Source organism: Gymnodraco acuticeps, unplaced genomic scaffold, assembly GCF_902827175.1.
Source record: "Gymnodraco acuticeps unplaced genomic scaffold, fGymAcu1.1, whole genome shotgun sequence".
Taxonomy (NCBI): Eukaryota; Metazoa; Chordata; class Actinopteri; order Perciformes; family Bathydraconidae; genus Gymnodraco; species Gymnodraco acuticeps.
This window is the reverse complement of record NW_022992149.1, coordinates 541024-565237: the sequence shown is the minus strand read 5'-3', so window position 1 is coordinate 565237 and position 24214 is coordinate 541024. Positions and strand designations below refer to the sequence as shown.

The 24214-nt window shown below is 41.7% G+C and overlaps 1 protein-coding gene across 11 annotated transcripts in view; it reads right to left on the bottom strand.

Moving 5' to 3' along the window:
- Positions 1–24214, bottom strand: part of dip2a (disco-interacting protein 2 homolog A) — an 83429-nt gene that overhangs the window by 57822 nt on the left and 1393 nt on the right. The gene's annotated exons all lie outside the window — the stretch shown is intronic.

The following is a 24214-nucleotide window of genomic DNA, read 5'->3' as shown; positions in this document are numbered from 1 at the left end:
GTCTTTTCCCACAGGGGCCATCCCCTCCGTCACGACTGACATGAATTCAAACAACTGTATTGCCTTTCCTCCCTCTCCCTCTTCTTATTAGCTTCATTTAAACCTCCATTATGCCTTTACTTCTCCCTTTCATTGTCCGTCTCTCTTACTTCCTCTCCTTCTCACATGTCCTCTGCAGAAAATACTGTTATGAGCATTAGCCAATGTGAAGATATTCTGCTCTTATCTGTTTTAAATCGTTTTAAACTGAATATCTTTTGGTTTTGCAGTGACAAACATTTAAAGACATCAACTTGGACTTTGAGAAACTGGGATTTACATTTGATTTTTTTGCAGAAATGTTAAAGACTAATTTATTTATTCCGCAGGTTAATTAATATAACAAATAATAATCGCAAAAATAAATAACATATTTAGTTGCAGCCCTGATGGAGATGACTGAATGAACAGTTAGTCTGTTGATTTAGTTAATCAAATATTGAATCAACGGAACAAAACATTCATTTGTTCTGAACAATTTGAATCGTATTCTATTCATTATCTTAGTCATGCCTACATGTATTTGTGGTCAAGCTTCTTAAGTGTGTGAGTTCTCCACTATCTCCACTATGTTTTAAATACAGCAGTAATTCTAAAGCCTTCCAGGGCAAGGAAGGGGAATTAATCAGCTGTTGCAAAAGAGGAAATCCTCCCATTTCCCAGCTGCCACCTGTCACTCCACCTGACACCTGCCCCACTGGCTATGCCTCCCACACAGACATACACACACACACACACACACACACACACACTTTAAAGAATGAATGCCTGCATGCTAATCACATGGTGGGAAACATACACAAACCGGTTAATACACATGTATACACTGGTAAACCCACATGCCTGTTTGCACACGCCATGTACTGTACCAGGTGACACCCTGACGTAACAGGCTGACAAGGAAACAGAAACAGAATGAGAAAGGAACAGTACAAAGAAACAGGACCACACACACATCAGTAATTATACACATCCATTCCAAAAGCAACCGTCTTCTGACTTAATCACAGCTTTTGTGAGAGGAACTGTCAAATTATTCGACATTTTGTAACGATACAGAGGCAACATTTGAATGAACTGCAGATACGAGCCTACAGAGGAGAGAATTAGGACTTATAGTTATCATTTTTAATAAATTGCCAATTTAGGTGAATAGACATTAGAATTATTTGTCAAATTGTTATAAATATATCTTAAAGTACAGTTTTTTAATTGACAATGAAAGGTAAGCCACATGTGTTCTCTTTCTTTGACCAATCGATGAATTCTTTCTGAACTAATCCCCTGACCTCATCTGCATACATCTCTGCATTAAACACACACACACACACACACACACACACACACACACACACACACACACACACACACACACACACACACACACACACACACACACACACACACACACACACACACACACACACACACACACACACACACACACACACACACACACACACACACACACACACACACACACACACACACACACACACACACACACACACACACACACACACACACACACACACACACACACACACACACACACACACACACACACACACACACACACACACACACACACACACACACACACACAACACACACACGATCCTAATGTAGACCTATGACTCACAAACCATTTCCCTTTAGCCTATAAGCACTCATACATCTGTGTGTTTGTGTTTTCCTTAATACACACTGTGCTTGAGTGCTGTGCACCGTTTTCTACAAAACCCCCACCTTGCAGCCATGCGTTGACTCCAGATATCGACGAGGGTTGTGTTTGTTTGTGTGAACCTGTGAACTCTGCTGTGTGTTAGTCCTGGAGTCGTCGTATCTCCATTGCTAGCAGAGAGTGAAAGCAGCCAAGTGAGTTCACAGCCTTCTGCTGTCAGATCCACGCTCACTCCCTTGCGTGGCCTTGAACATCACACCATCACCATCGCTGCTTTATGTGCCACTGGGCAAATAAACTCACATGCATGCAAACATAGTCGCAACAGATCCATAGGGCCAAAGATATACACGCGTTGGTATTCAGACACGTGAGCATGCACAGATTCATCGCTTTGCTCTCACACCACAAGAAATACCATGACACAGAAATGAGTGCACACGCAATTTTGACATACAATAGCTTAATCCTTGCTCCTAATCCACTGGGATTTTCATGATATGCAGACATAACCTAAATATTGCACAGCTTACCTCACAGATCCCTATTAAAGGATGACTTGTTGCCACTCAGCTGGTATTATCTCCTCTCCATCACACTGTCCAAGTCTGCTGAGTGACACGGATAACACAGATCCATTGTGCTGGAAGGATTACTAATGTGAACATGTGCTCTCTGACTCGGGACACGGTCTGGCAGCTTCACTGAAAGACTTGATTATTTCATCTGTCTATATCCAAATGTCCGGTTGTTTACCAACGTGTGTAATTACATCAATTACCGCTGTTTTATAGAGATCCACGATGATCCCTATTGAGTCATAACACGTTAATAGTCTCAGATCTTTAGCACCACTCCACACAGCAGTCCATAAACACACGCTGACTCAGGTCATGAAGGTGTGCTATATGCAGAGCAAACGGAATGAGATAGCAGAGGAGTCATTGGATAAATCATCAGCTAAACATCTCTATGAGGCTGCCTAATCTCTTTGGATCATGTCCTTATAAGGACCAATGGACAGGGGTACAGTCAGACTGCTGTAGAGAAAAACTGCAGAGCACTTTATCTAGTGCTACGGGAAGTTTGACAGGAGGGAGGAAGAACGAGGGATGTGTAAGAGGGCGGAAGGAAAACAGGCAGAGGAGAAGTGAGTACGGACATCAAAAACGGACATACAAAATGAACTCTGAAAGGAAATGATAGGTTTGGCAGATGAGGGAAGATGTGAGATGAGAGAAAGGTGAATGACATGAAGAATGAGAGAAAGCTAGATAAACACACACTGAAGGGAGACACGGCTAAGTCGGCGTCCATGGAACAAAGTCAAGGCCAGTCTACCACTATGAGCTCAGACAACACAAAGTGACCCCCCCCCCCCCCACCATCTTAAACACAAAGAGAAAAGAGGGGCAAAATAAGACACTTGAATTCACGTGCAGACAAAACAGAGTAACTGACACTGACATCACACGTGTTGAGGACGTTTTCAGAGTAAAAGCACCCGCATGATCAGAAATCTGATCTGAGCAGAAACTACACATTGTTCAACTCTTAGTACGTGAGTATTGAACTGATCCCACCTCGGAAAACAGCAAATGTTTGAGTCTAGTAAAAAGGTCAATGTTGTTGCTGAAGCACTAATATCACATGGCTTCATGAGAAGATGGACTGAGGTTTTTTGTGGCTGATTCTAGGATGCAGAATGAACTGTGAAACACTAACAAAAAAACAACTCAGTTTAAAGATATACACAGTACGTCTTTATCCACCTGAGGACCACGTGAAAGCCCCAGAACAGCAACTACACGTATCATGCGGTCATATTGTTTTTTCAAATAAGCATTGCTTATAAAGATAGCGTTGCTAACTAAGTTGTTATCGTGTGAAAGAGAATAGCATCGTCCATGTCCGCACATCTGGTGCTCTGCTGTTTTACGCTGCGCTTGTAAATTGAATTTCCCTCGGGATGAAAAACGGAATCATATTTCTGATAAAACTATACACAAAACATTTCTTCTTTCTTTCATCATCTTGAAATAACAAGTACTTCACACCATGTATGGTAAGAAAGGTTCCATACACAAAAGAATATGACCCCAAAAAAAGCATACATCATTGGATAAAAATGAGTCATCTGGTTGCCATACCATTTGTTCCTCCGCTGCTAGGCAAGATGCTAGCTGAGGTCAGAGATATGTTAGATGACATCAGGGTAAAGGCAGGCTGGAGGTCTGCCACGTATAACATCCCACAATGAGGAGGAACACTGAGCTTCACTTCTCCCTGTTTCTCTCTGTGTTTCCACCTCTCAGCCTGTCTTGTATTTCTTCATCAGGCCATCTGTCTTCATCTCTAACCTTTAGGTCTTCTTTGAATGAGCTTTCAAAAAAATGAGGATCTTGTTCATGTTGTCCTGAAGGTGGCTTTGTCTCATCTTTCAGAAGTCCAACCTCCTCGAGCTAAGAGTGAGAAAATGGAAACAGTCTTTTGTTTGGGCTGGGCTTTAGGCTCGAGTAGAAACCATATGCTATAAGGGAAGAGTGTAAGAGGCTACTGTAGAACACAATCCCTGTATTCCTACCTTGCTCTCTCAAGCGGTATTACAGTAATACAAATGTATACTCTTGATCCTAATGAAACCACTGTCCCATGTATCTTCCCCAGCAGAATTCAATAACATGAATCCTGGGCAGCTCCTCCTGATACACCACACACTACAAACTGATGTCATGAAGCCAGGCTGCCTGCCAGCCAGGTGTGACCTCATTGACCTTTTGTTCATTTGGGAGCGCTACGAAGCTGCAATGGCTCATCTTAGTGGTCTTTAGTTTAACGGCTACGAGGGGACCTTAGCATGCGGACAGAGTCAGACAGCAGTTAGCATCTGAATCCAGCCTGGCCATCGGACTCCAGAGTTCAAAGGTAGAGAAACAAAGAGCAGCAAGTGCAGAGGGGCAAAAAGTCATTTCAGTTTCATTTGATGAATTGCTTTGGCATTAGGATTGCATATATTTACTTAGGAAAACACCATTAAAAAGGCCTTTCAGTGCATAAAGTGGGAGTGGCCTGCACATTCGAACACACACACGGGTGCCCAACCCACAAATCTGTTTTATTTGATTGTATTTGATTGTATTTTATTTATTTATTTCACTTTCCATATGTCTATTATTTTTTGGTAGTTTTCTAATGTTTTATTTATTTATTTTTGTATTATTTCTTTCACGTTTTCTTTTGATCTACTGGCTCTATACAGCTAAATGAAAATGAAGAAAAACTGTTGACAAAAGTGTGAATTTCTACAATGAAACCCTAACCCTTTCAAATGTGACACGCATTCGATTTTTTCAAGATACATTTTGAACTGGAAATTAAGAAATAACAATGGAAAAGTAGACTGTATTGGAGAAAAAACTTCCTCTACCTTGCCCCTGAGAAATTACAATAACTGAAGTGATTGAATAGAAACAACATCAGAGCATAGCCTTTTAAATCCGACTTTCAAAAGGGGACACTGGGTCCTGCATGCAGAAGTGGGAAATACCAGTGTGACGGAGAGCTGCGGTTTGATCGCTCAGCTGATGACGGACACTTCCTCCTGCACTCTGTCTGATAACACCGTTTACACCGGCGGTCACCTCACAGCAAACTCCCCATCCAAAGATACTTTACTGCACTAGCAACCCTTACAGGCACAAACTGGATATGTCCTATGAGATTCAGCCGCAGCACAGCCTGGGTTCATTCAGCGCAATATGGGTAGAGTTGGACTGAGTATCAGGAAGAGAAGCTTTTAATCATCTGATTTACTAACATCAAACATTGCAGGGAGGTGGAATGTCATTTGGGAATGAAACATGTGTATTATGTTTAGGCCTCAGGACTATTCTTTTGCTCCACTGAACACTATAAGAAAAACAGGAGATACGTTTTCTGTGCCCTAACACTCCTGTGGAACATAATGTTGAAGTAGGTGGCTGTTTGGAATACCATAAAACACATTTTATTGGTATTAAAGTTCCAGTTAATACACTTTAATATGAACTAAAGTCCCCAATGCCAGACTTCAACAACACACAATGCTTATGAACATAGATGAGGGCCAAACTATACACAGGGTATTCATGCTTTTCATCACAGTTGTCTTGACAACCATGACATGATATATCCTTGTGTGGGTGTTAGAAAAAAAGAGATTAAGTGCCAAAAGAGAAGTCATTGATTTGCTTCCTCTGAGAGTCAGTGGAAAACACCTTTGTTGGACTATTCCGTGACAACGACGTCATAAAAGCAACACACACACGTACACACACGCACGCACACACACGCACACACACGCACACACACGCACACACACACACTCTCTGACTCATCAGATGGTCAGAGGGGCCATGCTACATATTGAAGGACAATGAGGACAGGAGTGCAGTGATTCTTGGGAGGACGGTGTTAACCACACCTCTCCCCTCCGCAGGCAAGCTGCCCAGTTCCTGGAGAGAGAGGGGGGGGGGGGGAAGAAGTGTGTGACTGACTAAGGCTTTTGCTGACCCGTGACTATGCTTTGCTCGCAGACACTAAACGCAACACACATTCCAATCTGCAATCACAGGAGGACACACGCGCCTGAGAAGGCACATATGTTCACACACACATCACATATTTAGCATTTAAAGCAAATGGCTCAATGCAGCATGTTTGAGGTATAAGCATGGGAGGATGGACTGCTCCTTACAAAGGGAAATGCTTGTCCCAGCTAGGGATGCGTGGCTGCTCAGTCACACATCCCATCGCCGGGATAAAGACACTTCTGAAGGCCTTATCTGGAGACAGGAAGCACACCACAGACCCTGAATGGCCAGAGAATCAAAGCGAAAGAGTGAAAATAGTCCCCTGTGACCTGGAGGCTCATTAGGCTTACATTTTGTAGTAAACAAGTGCTATGGGACTGAAAGTGCTGCGCAGTGGGACCTAGCTGGCTCATTCAAATGTTTTGTTTGTTTAATTTGACTAGAGTGTGCAAGGTGACACTCTACTCTAATGCACTTATGTCATATCTACAGCCATCCATCCGTCAATTATCCAAACCCAATGAACCAGAACAGAGTTGCAGCGGACTGGAACCTTTCCAAGTCTTATCCCAGCATGCATTGAATGAAAAAGGCTTAAAGTGTTCACTTTGCCTAAACAGATTAGGACATTGGGAAGTGGAGCTTGTACTGTAAGTGCTGCCTCCCATCAGCCAGTTGGTCAGAGCCATTGATGACACAAGGCGGTCAATACGATCTTAAACTGACTTCAGCTCAGTGCAGAGTATGTTGGGATAAACATGTTCCAGGAGATGATTTAGCAGCAACGAAGCAATGATCTGTGTCTGTGAACCCGGTTGTTGGTGATTGGGCTTTTGTCTCTTTATACAGTATAATGTATGGAGCAACCCTTGCGGCCCGTCCACACAGCGGCGTGCGTTGACGCTTCACCATTCACTTTGAATGCGGTGACGTCACTTTTCACCGAACTGCATTGTGGGAAGCGACGCGGAGCGTTGCTGGCGTGGCTCGCTGCAAAGGTTGAACAATGTTCAACTTTTGACGCCTCGGCAGAAGCGTCAGCCAATCGAATCATGCCAGTACAAGCTCTAGCCAATCAAACCGCTGCTTGTGTGTCCGGGGCGGGAGATTCATGTGATTGGTTGTTGGTCGAGTTTCAGACACGCCCGCCTGCAAGCGACAACGCACGCCGCCGTGTGGACGGGCCGTTACAGCAGGCAAGTCCCCTTGCAACTGCTTCGATTGCTCTTCTTTTTTTAAAAACTTTTGTTACTATGGGCAGTTGCATGCTGTCTTTTGTTATTATTAAGGTATAACATATTCAAAGAATACAATTACATGGAAGGATTTCTGTCGGTAAACTAAAGAAATCCACTAGAAAAACAGGAAACCTTGAAATGGCAATACTGACTCAATTCAAAACAATTGCTGTTACAATATTGATACCCAGCAGAGCAAGTATTACATTAACATGTCTTTTTATGATGTCAGCATTGTCGTCAGAACCTGTTGTTTCCTTTCATCTCACTGTGTGAATACTGACACGATACGCTGCGATGCTATCGATACTACACCTGCTGGAAGAGGTCATTTAAGCATCGAGCAGAGATTTCTTTCAGCTGCTTCTCAGCATCGCCTTGAGCTCATCTTTCTCATCTTGTGTCATTGGGACATGCGGCACCTGAGCTGAGACATTTACAGGCCGATCCCATAGCTAAAAAAGCCTGAAGGCTGTAACGCATATCTCCATCTACGGCATATTGATAGAACCTATACGAGTCTTCCAGGACTTTGACAGTATTGCTGCAAGAAATGTTTCCCGTTTCATTTGCTTTTTCGCTGATTTTAGATAATGATTTAAAATGTCACTTTCCCTCAGCTTATTCCAGGGCTTGTGAACAAATTAATTCTGTTCAAACTATTTTGCTATGAACAGTAATGGTCATTGATTAGCAAAGTGCCCACAATGGTACCATTAATTAGAAAAAGGATAGCTAATACATTATGAATGTCATTGCAAAATCCCACAGGAAAGACATTGCGACATTGCAACCTTCAGTCATATTCATTTTAAGTCTGAAAGTGTAATTCATTCAGCAGCTCCTGTTATCTTCCTTCTATCCTTTACTTACACATATCTTAGCTTTATTCTCCCTCTTACCGCCACCCATTACTCTTCCTCATCCCCTCTCTTGCTCTTCTTCTCCATCCTCCAGCTCCTCAATCAATATCCTCCCCTCTGAAACCTCAAGCATTACTGTCAGTGGTCAAAGCCCTGGGTGAGTCTCGCGGTGAGCAATCTGACAGGCACACGGAGATAAATGAACCCAGAAAATATATGGAAGATTCCAGCCTGAGGTGAGGCGAGGTAAGCTTAAGGCTTTTAGAGACAGATCCAGAACATATGCGTTTCAGGAACATGCCTCAGAGAAAACTCCACATATCCTGAAGCTATGTAAACCTTCATTCTGACAAACAAGGTATACGCCTTGGGGTGTACCTTCAGAGAAATACTTCAACATTTACATTTGACAGGTAAACGATCCCACAGATGCATGCTAGATAATGGCTGCCACACCTTACAAACATACAAACAAACCAACAAACAGAATAGCAGCCACCACTGGGGATCGTTTGCTCATGTCTGTCGAAACAGACAACAGCCTGAGGTCCTTGTAGGCACCATTCTGCCAGCTCTCGCCGCTACCCCATACATGGGGAAAACAACTGAATAATATGCGTGTTCTAAAAATGTCTTCAAAAACCCTTTCAGGCCTTTTTTCCAGCCACACATTCCACAAACGCCCACAATTCAAAGCCAGGCAGCTTTCGGTCCAGGGCAGCAACACTGTTCTTTCAGGGCATGTGGGAGATAAGGCAGAGAGTCAGCTGTGGTGATATTGTCCTTGCTCAGTAACACTAGCCAGCTGATACTGTCTGCTAACTCCACTGCAGGCTTATCGGCGTCTATTAGCGGAGAAGCCTCGCCTTGGAAATTAAAGAGTTTCAAGCACGTCCCGTGGGAGTTCATTACGTGAAGTTACATTCAGACCTGAGATAAATATGTGCAGTAATTCTTCCCATTAGTTCCAACCTGCTCCGAGCAAGAGACGGTCCTTGCATATTGTGCATAGTAAGCTGGCTGTTTCAAAGTAAATAAAGTAACACTTGAGTGTGGCTGACACTGTGTGAACTGCAGCAAACAACAAGCGAGTGGTGAAATAAATATGTTCAGTTACAACCTCAGGAATGATTGGCCTTTCTTGAGGCTCTCGTCTAATGTTTTACCGCAGGAATGGACCGACTGTAACATATTGTTTTAACATAAACATCTCCAGAAATGCAATTAATAAGTTCCAGTCCATTAGGCCAGACAAAATACCCCGTATTTATGGAACCAGCGTTAGATTGCTACGGGTGGGGTTTCAATTGTTAGCCGATATTTCAAAAACAAGTGGAGTTTAAGAACGAAAACAAACTCTTGTCGTCCTGGTTAAGCCTTGTAATAGCATTTCTTACTGAGCCGTGTGTTCAGTGCTTCAAATCCTCCCTCACTCCTTACAGAAAAAAGAGTAAGAACAGGAGTATATGTCAGAGAGGAACTGACAGGGCGGCCAGAGCAGGGTCTGCTTTTGCACTTATCCCCACACACATGTACGCCAGGGGCCAAACCCCGATCCTAACTCAACAAACAGGCTGTGCATAAGGGACGGGGGATGGAGTATCTGTATTTATGTGCGCTACAGAGGAGAGTCCCAGATGATCCTCGGCGATAGCACATGGTCTCTTACGGGTGGCGAGCTCCTTTTCCCCTCAAGAGAAAGTGCAGATTGATAGCAGCATTGCTGAAACTCTGCGTTAGCCTTTCTTCTGTTAGACCTGCAGGGGTTACAGCACTCATCCTGACGTAACGTATGACTGAGGGTCAGAGGTCAAACCCTTGAGGACGCCACTGCTGAGGCTTGTAGACAGTTCATCTTCACAGAACGTCAAGAAGACGAAAGGCAGTGATGCAGTCAGTTATTCTTTATGATTTGTGTAAGTATAACTCTTTAAAATAAATGCCCTAAGCAGTAAAGAAAGGAAGAAAAACAGCCTTTTTTTTGCGCCGTATGCCCCATCACAGACAGCCAGTGAATAGAGAGTGCTTTTGATCAAGATAACCTAATATTTCCAGTACTCTCACTGAGGGAATGAGGTGTGTCAGCTGTACTGTTGCCGTAATGTGTCAGGAGGAATGTATTTTGATTACTCTGCAGGGCTAGATCGATATGAATCTACAAAAAGCACAGTGATTGTAAACTCCATTTAAAAATGCTGCACAGGCTGACATGCACACAAGTTACTGCAGACACTGAATACACCGTACAAGCCAATCTGGTGTTTCTTAAAACATAGAGTTGATTCAGAGCGTTCGTTACAGCATGTATTTACTGCACCAGAATAACTGTAATTATGTGTAAGTCATCCAAAACAAGATTGACTTGAAATAGTTTCCTTCCTAGTGTGTCCCCTGCATAAAAGCATGTAGATATGGTAGAAACAGGTTACAAATAAACATAATTAGTCATATTTTAATGTTGATTTTCCATTTGTTTGACTTATTCCAGCTGTTTCTGTGTGTCTCACTCTTCCTTCCACACACTAAATACCACTCTCTTTATAGATTTGAATCGAAAGACTCACTCTAACCTCAGAAAACCAGACCAGAATGCAGGAGTGCGCTTGAAAGGCACATCATCTTTAAATAGAAACAGGCTTGGTCCCTTGTCTGATTTGTCTTCAATGTTCCTTAAATGTTCTTAGCTCTCTAAATAATATGACATTTACTCAAACATTTCCCACACACACAACAATTAACTACTCTTTACACAAGATGCAAAAATAGCAATATTGAAAAGTCAAAAGAGCGAGAGAAGCAGCAGGAATGAATGGATGTATGTAACAAAGGTGATGAGTGCTCTGCATTGACGGCAAGCCTTTGTTGTGAGAATCCTTTAATATTAGCGCTATTGATCTCTATCAGACATGGCAGGAAATCATCCTCCTCTCATCCTCCTCTCATCCTCCTTTCCACATCAGAGTACTGCAATCTACTCTCCTAATGGCTACACATAGGCCTGACCACCGCAAGAGTCAAATAAATTCAGTTTGTCTGATCAAATTGGATAACACGGAGAGAAGCAAGGAAGCAGCGACTCTATCATGAGTTAGCTTTCTGGTTTTCAGGTCATATGGCTTATACTCACTCACACACCCACACACACACACACACACCCACACACACCCACACACACACCACAATTGCCAATTACGCTAGGAATTGAAGGCTGTGGTAGTAAGCCTCAGGAGAAAGTTTGCACTCCAGTGTGTGTGTGTGTGTGTGTGTGTGTGTGTGTGTGTGTGTGTGTGTGTGTGTGTGTGTGTGTGTGTGTGTGTGTGTGTAATCAGGGGCATGACACACCAGGAGACCTCCCAGCAGCTATATGCCACTTGTTGGCATTTCAGGCCTCACTGCCCCTCCCTCCTAATGACAGACAGGGTGGTGTCAGCATGGAGGCTATATTTGGATATCAATGTTGCTTTGTTCGTTGTAAGACAGTTTAGAGCATGACCGGTAACTTTAAAACAAAGACTTAACAATGTGGAATATGACAGTGAATCATATAAAATAATTCTAGGTTGTATTCTAACAGAAAAAAAAAGATAGTCTACATACATACACTCAGACTAAACACCCACACGTAACACAAGTGTTTCTTTAAAGCCCTGAAACGTGTCGAACAACGAAGGAAAGGTTATGAAAGGTTAAACGCAGTCGTCTAATGAGTGTCGTGGATGAATGGAATTGCGACGACATAGAGTGGGATGTGAGGAATGAAGAACAGGCTTCAGAGATTCAACAACTGGGCTCCAACTGTCAGCGTAAAGCGAGTCACACACACGTTATGGGACCACAGCCACGACCATCAGACCGCAGAGGCCTCTGACCTCTATGTCAAGAATGTTGTGAGTAAGAGCACCGAGACGTGACGTGGTGTGCATGTGTGTGAGTGTGTGAGTGTTATATTAGATTACAGGTCAGCTTAAAGTTGTATCCATGTCATTGTTCCTCCCCAAGTGCCTGGGATTCCACAAGTCACACTGTGTACAAAAGTTATTCCAAATGTTTAGGGTGTGTTGACAAGACAGAAAACTGTGCTAAGTGCGGTGAAATGTAAAATAGAATGGTGCAGGGATAGCGGATTGTTGTAGGTTTGTCCATTGGATTTTGATGAATTGCTGAGATAAGCTTAAATAAGTTTGTGATAATTACACGTTATGTTTTGTAATAAATCCCAATTTTATGAAAACGCACAACACCACTGCCCCATAACTTAAATCACCACAGATTGGATGATTTTCCCCGAGTTCTGCGTGAAGATGTTTAATGATTATGACCTGGTTTGTCATTCAGCCAATTTAGCAACAACAACCAACACTCTTAACTCAATCTCTTAATTTAAGTTTACATTTTCACGAGTGGGGAATTTACTGCCGTTTTGAAGGCGTAGAACATAAATATGTTAAGCACATTTTAACCACAGACTTTATTTCAGGCATTTAATCAATCCACCCATCAAGAAATCCCTTACACTGTGAGACAGGGGAACTGTCACAAGTCGCAAAAATGCTAACAAATAGCCTGGTTTTATGACTCCCTCCTGCACCGCTGTATGCTGTACACAGATCAGTAGAGATTGTCAAGTTTACTTTTGTTTGGCACTTTGAGGAGGTCATCATCAACGCCACGTGACTTTGCTTATACATGGTCAATAGATAAATAATCTTTCAATGTCATAGTTAAGTTAAAAACAATTAAAGGTACGAAGCTTGGTTCAGAAATGTTATTCAGCTGCAGTCTAGAGAACGTTCCTCTCTGAGCTCCTTATCAGTGAAAACATCTGGTGTTCGTGGTGCCAGAGAAAACATTAAAGAAATTACTTTAGACTTCCAACATAGTATGAGACTTTGTTCATATATCATTACTCAGGAATGGAGATTGGATGCAATCTGAATAGCAAGTCCTACCCGACTATAAAAAAGTCAGCTGGAACGTGACATAAAAATATGTTTTTTTAATTATCTTTCCATAGTTACAGTGAACACGAGCTAAAGACATAAAGCTGCTTAGAAGCCAGCTGGAGCAACATTGGGTTTTAAACGTGCTTTGATAAAGAAAAAAAAAACATCTCTCATCAACCACTGTAAACAAATCTTTAGATAGGAGATCAAATGATCAAGAGAAACTGGACACTAATTCATCCTGGCAGTCTCAACCTTTGTGTTTTTATTTCATGGCTGAAGTGATTATATTACTGTTCAATAATGTTCATAACAATGCACTCCATCTACATCTCTCTCTCTCAAATATCTAGTGTATGACTCGCCGCAGATAGACGAAGATTAAAGCAGCCTCAGGAAAGATTCCTCCATTGTTTTTAAAACATCTTTTAAATCCTCTCCTTAACACATCATTAAAGGGAATCTGAGCACTTGTGTTGTGCCTCTAAATCCAGTAATAGTCCCTCATTGAGAGTTGGCATGGTAATGGAAAGTGGTCCAAGAAGCACAAAATCTTTGCTGAGAGTTTTGGTCATAATATTAGCGTTCCTTTATTTTAATTCCCAAATGAGTTACAAAAGTTTAAATTCCCTGTATTAGCAATTAACTTGGCGAGTAAAAAAGTATAATAAACTAAATAAATGATGGCCATTATTGCGACGAAAAGAACCAAGTTGAGTACAGGTGCATTTCTTTAAGGGTATATCTTTTACTTCACTGCTTCGTATGCATACGCTCTTTAATGCAGCGCCAGGAAGTGTCTCATTAAAAACTGCTTGGGTGTTTATTGAGATGATTTACAACTTGCGTCTCACAGACATTAGTAAGTAGGCTAATTTTCAACGCAGTAAGAGACTGTAGACTTTGTCAGTTATGCCTTAGGAGCTTGAAATGCAGTCCTGACTTGCCCTTGCTTTGCGTTCCTCCTCTCTCTCTCAGGCTACAGGTACACTTTGAATAACACACTAGGTAAAGTCTCTATGGGCTGCAGAGCTTGCCTCAAACTGTCTGCTTGCTCACAGCACACCGGCTGGAAACACCTTGTTCTGGTATGTGAGCTGAGTTTAGTTTTAGATCTAAAAAAAGCCAAAGTTGTATTTTATTCCTTCCCTCCTGTATTCTACCGGGACAGCTAAGATAAAAGAAGTAAAGAGGAGGGGGCAACTTGGCCTTGTTCTTCAGAAGAGGCGGGGACAGCCTGCTATGCACCGTGCGTGTTTGTTGTGTGTAGTCGTGCCCTCCAGCAGTGATGGGGATTTGGAAACCCCTCTCCTCATGGTTAAGTTGATAGGTCACGGCACATTCCAGACATTTTCTGTCTGTTTGTTTTCCACTAACTCACAATGCAGCCTGCTGCTGCTACAAAGGGCCATGTCTGCCTTTGATCTGCACACCTAGATCTTGATTTAAAAAAAAAAAAAAAAAAATCAAAACTTGTTTATGGACTTCTCAGACATCTTGTCGGCATCATTACTTTTTCTAACTTCATACAAAAATCTGATGATTTTATAATACAGTCAGAGCATTGGGCTCAATGGGCATCAGTGCGTACAATTGTACATTTCCAGGCAAAAAAATACCTTATAAGGCTGGCAATAAGAATAGCATAAACTCAAATGTTTTGTTTGGGTTATGTGTGTGATGTTTTATTAGATCTGAGTATTTACTTGTATACTGTCTATTGTCATCATTATTCTGTTGTATGTATTTATTTGTGTTCTATTCCTTATTTTATTGATTTGTTTTATGAAATATTTTACTTTTATTTATATATATTTTTATATTGAAATGTTATGACCATTTATTTATTTATCTTTCTGTCATATGTTTGTCTATTCATTGGAGAGTGCAACCTGGAGGGGGAGGTGGGTGGGGTTTGCAACTTTTTGTCATATATGTTGGACATACTGTATTTATGAAAAACTGAAAGATAAAGTTGTTAATTTTTTTTAAATAAAAGTCCCTTATTATCAGTAATTAAAGCAGCAACAGTTAGCCTGTGTTTATCAAAAGGTTGCCCTCTGTAGTGCTTCCTCCACACAGGCAGTTTGCTGGCCAGCTGCTGATGGACCCATGTTCAAAGACACTGTCCTGTCATATTGTGCAGGCTGACCTCTGCCAGCTCCCGGCCAGAGAAGGTCAAGAGAAGCTAACAGGTGCTGATGGCACTGACCTGTATGCTATTACACCTGCTCTGGAGTTAATTATGTTCACGTATTTTAATTAAACACGGCCAACTTGAAGAATATTTACCTGGGTCTCCAAACAGCACTATAATCATTAAAGACAGATAAGATGAATTGAACCAATCAGAAGCTTCTGTTGAGGTGTTTTAACATCAGCATTTGTTTAACCCGGCAGGTGTAATGTGAAGAGGAAGCCAATAATGCAAAAGAGGTAAAACCATGTGACCTCTCCTTTGTGTTATTCAGAGCAGTTAAGAGGGAGCACAGTCAAGGCAATGTACTCCATTAATGCCACAAAAGGAATGTGTGAAAGTGCATATGGATCTGTTGTTAGTACGGTCTAGCTGTTTGGCAACGTGTATTATGTTTCGTCGATAAATGAAGGGAATTATTGAATGATGTACTACGAATTATCTTTTTACCTTGGGCTCTGAAGAACTTTCTAGAGTGTAAAAAGCAACGCTCAGTGACCTCGGAGCTGCAGTCCTCTTCTATCCTCTGCAAGCAATGTATTCATCTTCTTTAAAACCCTGCAGTACAAGTAGTGAACAGACTGCACAGGGTGAAACGTGAACGATAGAAAATATGCTCTTATAGTGTGTTCACACCAACTTTTGATGCAGTGAGACACGTTTATATCATTTTAAAGATACACAGTGGGGTTGATAGAGACGCTACAATGTTAGTGTGATCCTGATTGACCCATTCAGAAACAAGCATTTGAGAAGCTTTGCCATCTTAAAGACCGATCTAACAAGGCATGAATTCAGTTTTTTTACATATTAGTATCATGATAGGGTTCCATTGTCATTTAAAATCACAAAAAACCCAAATAATCCCAATTCCCATTTTGTTTAAAGAACATTTATCGACACGTCATATGATAAATGTTAAGTCTTTGGCGATTAGACCCTGATCCTGAAATCGTATATCTAAAAGGGGGAAATGCAGCCGTGAGCATATAGGGAACCCCCCCCCCCCACCCGGGGTCTAGACACTGGTGATGATGCTGAAGATCTGGATTTGATGAGGAGATGGGATGAAGAGGAGGTGTGATGAGGTATTTGGATTAGCTCTCCTGGTACTGGATATGATGAGAGGAGGTGGATGGCGAGGAGGCGGACGGCAGCATGAAAACCTGAAATCACAGCTGACTGCAGGAGAGAGGAGAACCATTTTAAAGTTTGGCTGCAGCACAGTGATTGGCTGCTGGAGAATGAGGTGAATGTAATAGGTTATAGACAACGCCCGTGATGAACTGTTTATATGCAGCTGCGGAGTGAATGTATATACCCAGTCTTCCTGAAAGAACTTGCGTTGAGCTTCATTTATTTATCTTTGGGAGGTTTCATTCACACAATTTAGAGAGTATGTGCGTTTTACTGTGACTGAATGGACCAACGAGAGGACAGATTGACCTGTGGCGTTAGCTGGAGGGGGGGGGGGGGGCTGTATATGTAGCTGCCATCTGTATAGCTGCCATCTCATGCTAAGTGTCTGCTTCGACCAGATGGGTACAGAGAGGGTGAAGGATCAGAGATACACACACAGGTAGGTGAATGGACAGCAAAGATGTTACAGCAGAAAGCTGAAGGGGGGAGGCTGAACAAAAGAATGCAGTGCTTAGGACAGAGTGAGTGTTATCATGTGTCCTTGAAGTGGGGCATGCGGCCTGTTTGGTCAGCAGATCTCCGGTTTGGTGCCCACTGCGCTGTCATCTCTCCTGCAGCAAGGACACATGCAGCTTCACCACCAGGACCAAGGGCACAGTATACCTGGCACCCATTGTGATGAAGACAACATTCTGAAATGTTGCGTAGTTGTGCCAAATGGAGCTTAAACCGTAATTGTTTTTCTAAAAAATGTGGGGTTGAGTGCTACTTAATGCACTTACTGGCCAATTACAGAGCTCAGTGAGGTCTCTGTGACAGGACAGACAGTAAGGGGGCTCAGCAGGGGGCTGTCTAGCTTTCTGTGTTGTCTTAGCAAAGGGCCAAGTCTCTGGTTGGTTGGTTTAAAGATACACTTCCTGGTTCTATACAGCGATCTCATATTAGAGGTCAAGAGACTCAACCGCAGGAGACTTAAGACAACAGAAAAGAGACGTACAGTATTAAAACTAGATATAAATTGGATGTTGCATTGGGCTATACTTCATTTATATAATGTAGCCAGCTTTAATATTTAATTGACAATACCTCTGGAATAAATGTAGATAGTAATTCTCTCTTTTTTTTTTTTTTTTTTTTAAACAAACAAGTCAAAAGATTGTTAGCTAACCCATTAGCAAGCATATGTCTCCAGTAGTTGATGTCCTTAAAGATGATATTATTGGAACAAATGATAACTAGCTGTCTTTGTCTGACCAGAGTAATACAATGTAAAACATGTCAATGTAGCTTTACTGATACGAAGTGTAAGATACTCATTAACTGGCACATTAGCTTTTGCTCTTTCTTACAGCGTATATTGGAAAATGGTGCTGTTTGTCACAAGCTGGTGGCTGGGGAGAAATGGCAGTGTAATCAAATTGTGCAGCGATTTGTGCCACAGCAATAAAGCACTTTATACGATGCACACTGCTGAAGTAGCACCAGTGAGTCACTTCATGGTTGAATCAGTTGAGAGAATGAAATGTCATATTTCTGGCATGCTGGCAGTGGGAGGAACACTTTCTTTTTTTATCTTAAGTTTCAGAACAAACTTTGAAATCCCTTCAGAGGCAAGAGATATGAGAATTGGAATCAATCCTCACTGAATTAGTTAGGTCTAATGTTCATAGTTTAAACATTAAATGGAAAGAAATGATAGGTTGATGAAACGTCAGTTATGATGGTTAGATATGGTGTCAAATATTTACTGCTTTAAGATTAGAGGCATTAAGCATTAACGTTGCATGAATACCTTTGTGGATGTGCTCGTTTTCATTTTAAATACATAATACATAGTTAATTACTTTAAACATCAGATGAATTGATACGATACGCAGAATTAAAAACCTTAATGAGATATTCCAAAGAGGAAAGCCGAAGGGACGGTCACATCCCTGTACTCACAGAAATGTTACTCTGTAGACTTATCCACGCTTGAATAAACAAAGAGGGAAAAAGACATATTCCTACATTTAACAATCCCATAGCATGAAATATTCATGGCTCCTATAACGCGAGACAGGATGTTGAATAGCACTGTAAAGAAAATATAAAAACAGGACGTACAGTAGAGAGCTGCACAATGTAGTGGAACTGTAAAGACAATAACCAGTGTTGTGGATCATTGTTGGGCTCAAATTAAACATACATCGGGTTTGTAAGGAGCACATTAACAATCCACCACGAGCGAAAAATTGTGCCACAGACTCTCATATGCAGGCAGAAGCATACGAGAGCAGCACAAGAATCTGAAGCTGCGCTCTGAGGCACACCCTTGAAATATGCATGACCCTCCACGTTCAATCCTCCGCTGTGGCAGGGGCACGCCATAGCTGCCTCTTTATCTCCCAACTGGACTTTACAGCAGCCCGCTCGCTCCGAGGCTCAACATTCTTCTCTCTTGGATCCTATTACAGAGCTAACCAGCCGCTATGAACAGAGTCTTTTCAGTAATCGCCCTAAATCCTACATGTTCTCAAAGCTCTTAATGAAGAATGTGATTATACATTCATTAAATGTTTGGGTTTGTATAACAATATGCTGAACTCACTATGGGTGAGCCCAATGGAAGTTCTTTCTTTATGAGTTGGTGGTGGGAGTAGGAGACCACAGAGAGGAATGAGTCAGGACCAAGATTGTTCTCCGAGTGGTCTTGCCTTAACAAACGCTGGAGTCCAACTGAAGGGGGTTTCCTGTACACTCGTACTTTCCAACTTATGAATCAGAGTTATCCACTAACCCCACCTTGTACTGACCTTTGACCTTGATTCAGATGTGATTGTATAACAGGCCTATATAACACTTGCCTAAGGATATTGGAAAAGTATGCCATTAAAGCACACACTCTAGAGATATGAGCTATACAATGATGTCATGGTCGTAGAAATGAAATTGATATGGAAGTTTGTTTCACTTCTTGTGGTATGAGTTACACAATAGTAACATTGATGCAATGGATATAATCTGAAGGCACAGTAAGGCTAACTTGCTATGCAAAAAAGATCAGCAGGAAACTGGGCGAAGCTCACAGCCTCAGGTCATAACTGTGGAACCACTGAAATCTACAACCAATGACAAACGCATACCAACCATCATGTTAAATTGAAATATTGCAGCATCTCTCTCTCTCTCTCTCTCTCTCTCTCTCTCTCTCTCTCTCTCTCTCTCTCTCTCTCTCTCAATATGTTTGTGTGTATCTCCTCTCCGCCTTTACTCAGTTCATCACATGTTGTACTGCAGTCTTGTTATTACAGTTAAGGGAGGATTTAAGATCACTTTTTTTTTAAGGTAAATATTACCCGCTGGTGCTGATGGGTATAAATGGCAATTTTTTCAATCTGACTTCATATTAATAATAATAATAATAAATAATATTTTTATAGCGCCTTTCAGGAAACCCAAGGTCGCTTTACAAGTCGGGTAGGGGGGGGGGGGGGGGGGAGTAGGGGAAAAAAGGCAGACAGGTTAAGGGGGTGGGGGGGGGGGAAGTAGCGGAAAAATAAACCTATTAAACTAACTATACAGTACTATATACACTATATATATTGACCATTTTTAACAACAGAGAGGCTACATAACACACTTTCAGGAAAAGTGACAGACTGCGAGACTTGAATATTTTATTGAAAAAAAGTTACATACAATCAAGAAACAGCTGCAAGTTAAATGTACCCGTTGGCAGTTCTAGTGTTAAAGACGATTTTAACTTGATTTGGAGCAACTGGTTGACATGCATGAAGTGTACATTTAATCCTCATCTCATTACTACAGTAACCACTTGATAGCACTGTCACCACTTCACCTGGAGTACAGGTATACAGTGAGTTAAATTCCACCTTATCTTAGAGATTAGATAAGGTGCAACTACAATGATCCTTATCTGGAAATTGGGTCAACGCAGTAACAGATATTAGGATATACAGTAGATGGAGTAAAAACCAATACAAATGGTGTCTATTATTAACCTGACTAGATCATCTGAGTTTTTTCCTCATGCATTCGCAAAAGATTTGCAAGGCATCGTGGCTACATTTATGCAGCTGGGTGGATCTTCTTTCAAACCACTAACAAACCATTTTCTCTAAGAATACAAACAACTGTAAACAAGCCAAGCACCACTAACATTAGCAGAAATCTGCCCTGCTCTTTCTGTAAATGTTTGCTGAACGGGAGCAGGCAGAACAGGCGCAATGACCAACCAGGGGTTTGGCAGTTTCACAGCAAATGCCAGCGCTGGACTCAAAATGACTCGGTAATCAGAGGGTTTAGAGAGTAAACAAAGGAGGAGGAAAGGAAACCAGGAAATGATAGAGTGAGTCTATGAATTACTCAGCAGACATGTCTCTCCCTCCTTACTCGCTGCAGGAGATAATGGGGATCATCTATCTTCTTTTCCTCCTTTACGCCCAATCTTTTGACCGTTCATCTGCATCCAGGTCGGCTGAAAAAGACCCTCTCCAAGAACCATGGTGTTCAGAGTTTTGTACGATTCCAGTATAACAGGATTTTTGGGAAGAGCCAAATGATAAATGGATTGCTCATTTACCGAACGCTTTTCTACCGTACCAGACAAAGGGCTAGCTCCTCATTCTTCCACACACATTCAAACACTGATGGTGGAGGAGCTGCCATGCAAGGACACAGCTATTCCTCCTGAGACAAAGCCACCATAACCTGTCTTACAAAGAGGACTTACCAAGCTAGCTGGATAACTGCACTGATGCAAGGCCCTTAAAAAACACATTTACACATAGAAGATTGATATGATTCATATGTATTGCACCCAGGAGAGTAAATATGTTACTGCAGCCATCTGTTGGATAGCTAAGCTTAGCACAAAGACAAGAAATATATAGAAACAGCTAGCCTAGCTCCAAACAAATACCTCGACATGTAACCAGTCCTTAATATCACTAATTAATATGTTATATTGTGTTTGTTTAATCCTCACAAAAAACAAACTGTTAAAAGAAGAAAGCAATCACACATATTTCCAATAATGCCAAACTATTATTTGAAAGTTATGCAAAAGGTTGTTGTTATGGAGAAATGCATTACTTTAAGTCTGTTTGCCACTTTTCTTCCCACTTAGTTATTCAAGGTTTAACTCAGCGAAGGTATCCAGATTACAAAGAAAGGCTAAAAGAGGGAGACCCCAATTCTACGGAGTTAAGTACTTACCTAGAACTACATTGAATTAAACGAGCAGCATTCAGTGACGTTGTAAACCAAAACTAGAAATGCTCACCCAAATTGACAATTTTAACAACTACATCAACACACCCGAGTGAAATAATGTAAACATTTAAGACACGTGTTCACTGAGAAATAAAAACAGAGCAAGATAAATGGAAAATGAAAAGGATCTTAAAGGAAACACCATCTATTATGACCCAAATAAGAGTGTATTGTTTATTTCCCACATCAGCAGGCCTAAACTGCTGACAGTGGAATATCATCTAGCTGAGCTGCTGGATTGTGTCATGTTATTCCAATGGCTGCTGCGACTAGCTTAAGAGAACATACATGGCACCTCTATTCTATCTTCACACACACACACACACACACACACACACACCACACACACACACCACACACACACACACTCACACACACACACACCACACACACACACATCACACACACACACACACACACACACAAACACACCACACACACACACACAACACACCACACACACCACACACACACACACACACACACACACACACACACCACACACACACAACACACACACACACACACACACAGCACACACACACACACACACACACACCCACACACACACAAACCACACACACACACCACACACACACACACCACACACATCACACTACACACACACTCACACACCCACACCACACACACACTACACACACACACACACACACACACAACACACACACACACACACACACACCAGCACACACACACACACACACACACACACACACACACACACACACACCCACACACACACACACACACACACACACACACACACAACACACACACACACACACACACAACACACCACACACACCACACACACACACACACACACCACACACACACACACACACACACACCACACACACACACACACACACCACACACACACACACACACACAGATAGAAAACCTGCAGGTTTCTCAGGCTCTCATCTCCTTCCAATAAACAAGCCGTCTATTCTTTCCCGAGACAGGATGTGTTAACGGGGAGGCAACCGAAGGCAAGTTGAAGAGTTCACGTCGGGTTGTAAAGAAAAAGGATTTGAGAGTGAAAAAAAGAGAAAGACATTTACTCTTTGATCAGAGGAAATATGGAGGTGAGGAGTCATGGAAGGCAGTGAAAAGGAGAGAAAACAGAGAGTGTCAGTGAAAGAAAAGCCAGTTGTAGAAACAGAAGGCAACAGAGTCAGGGAGATACTGCTATCAGAGCTCCAACACGGCAGGATGTGACATGTGGAGAGCAGGAAGAAGAAACTGGACAGATATAGATTCATTTGGTAACCGCTCCTGAAAACATGTCTCTCCCATTAGGGGCTTCGGTGGGAGTTAACGTGCTTATCAAAGTGTGCCTATTCCTAACCCCTGTGGTGCCTCTGCACACAGCTCACACAGAGAAAGACCTGCTCAATGCAGAATGTATCAATGTGTTTTCTATTATTTCAAGTTCTAGGACTACACTTATTAGCTTGTGGAGGGAACATTTTCTCCAGAGTTATGGGTCACGCCCCAGGGTCACATCTCAAATCTAATTAGACTCAATGTAGGTCATTGATAATAAGTATGACTTACCACAGCTTATCTAATTTGACTATGTTATAACGGCTCAACAAAAAAAAGGCTGCCGTTAAACAATGGGTCTCACAAGCGCTTTGAACACCAGGAAAAGCACTATACAGTATATGACATGTATTATTATTACTTACTAAACTGAAAAGAAAAGGGGAGCTTTATGAAAACACTCCTGTACAGAGTACTGAAACTCTAAAAGATTTCAAAACAGCGGGAGGACGAGCCTATAGCTTCATCTACTCTGTGTAGTACTGAGTCAACAATTTGACTTAAGGTCCTTCTAGCACCAAATGACCCAACAAAAGAGTTTCAGTCAAATTCTTCAGATGTTACTTGACAGGTGGTACAAATATGGGAAACCATTTGTTTCATTAGTGACAGTGACATTTGTTCTTTAGGACAAATATCAAGGAAATAAATTAGGTAGCATAATAAATCAGGTGACATTTCTTTCAGGACTTTGTACAGGCACACGCTATGATCTTTCTGTTTATCTTTAAACAGGTACATATGATAGTATATCAAACAGACCTGTTCTTAAATAAATAAGTATAGAAAGTATAACCATATCCAGTACTGTACAGTTTGTTAAGGATAGATGCATCCTTTCGGTTGGCTTTGGATTTTAGAGAGAGAAACTGACTAACAAAAAAGGAAAACACGTGGAATCAGATGAAA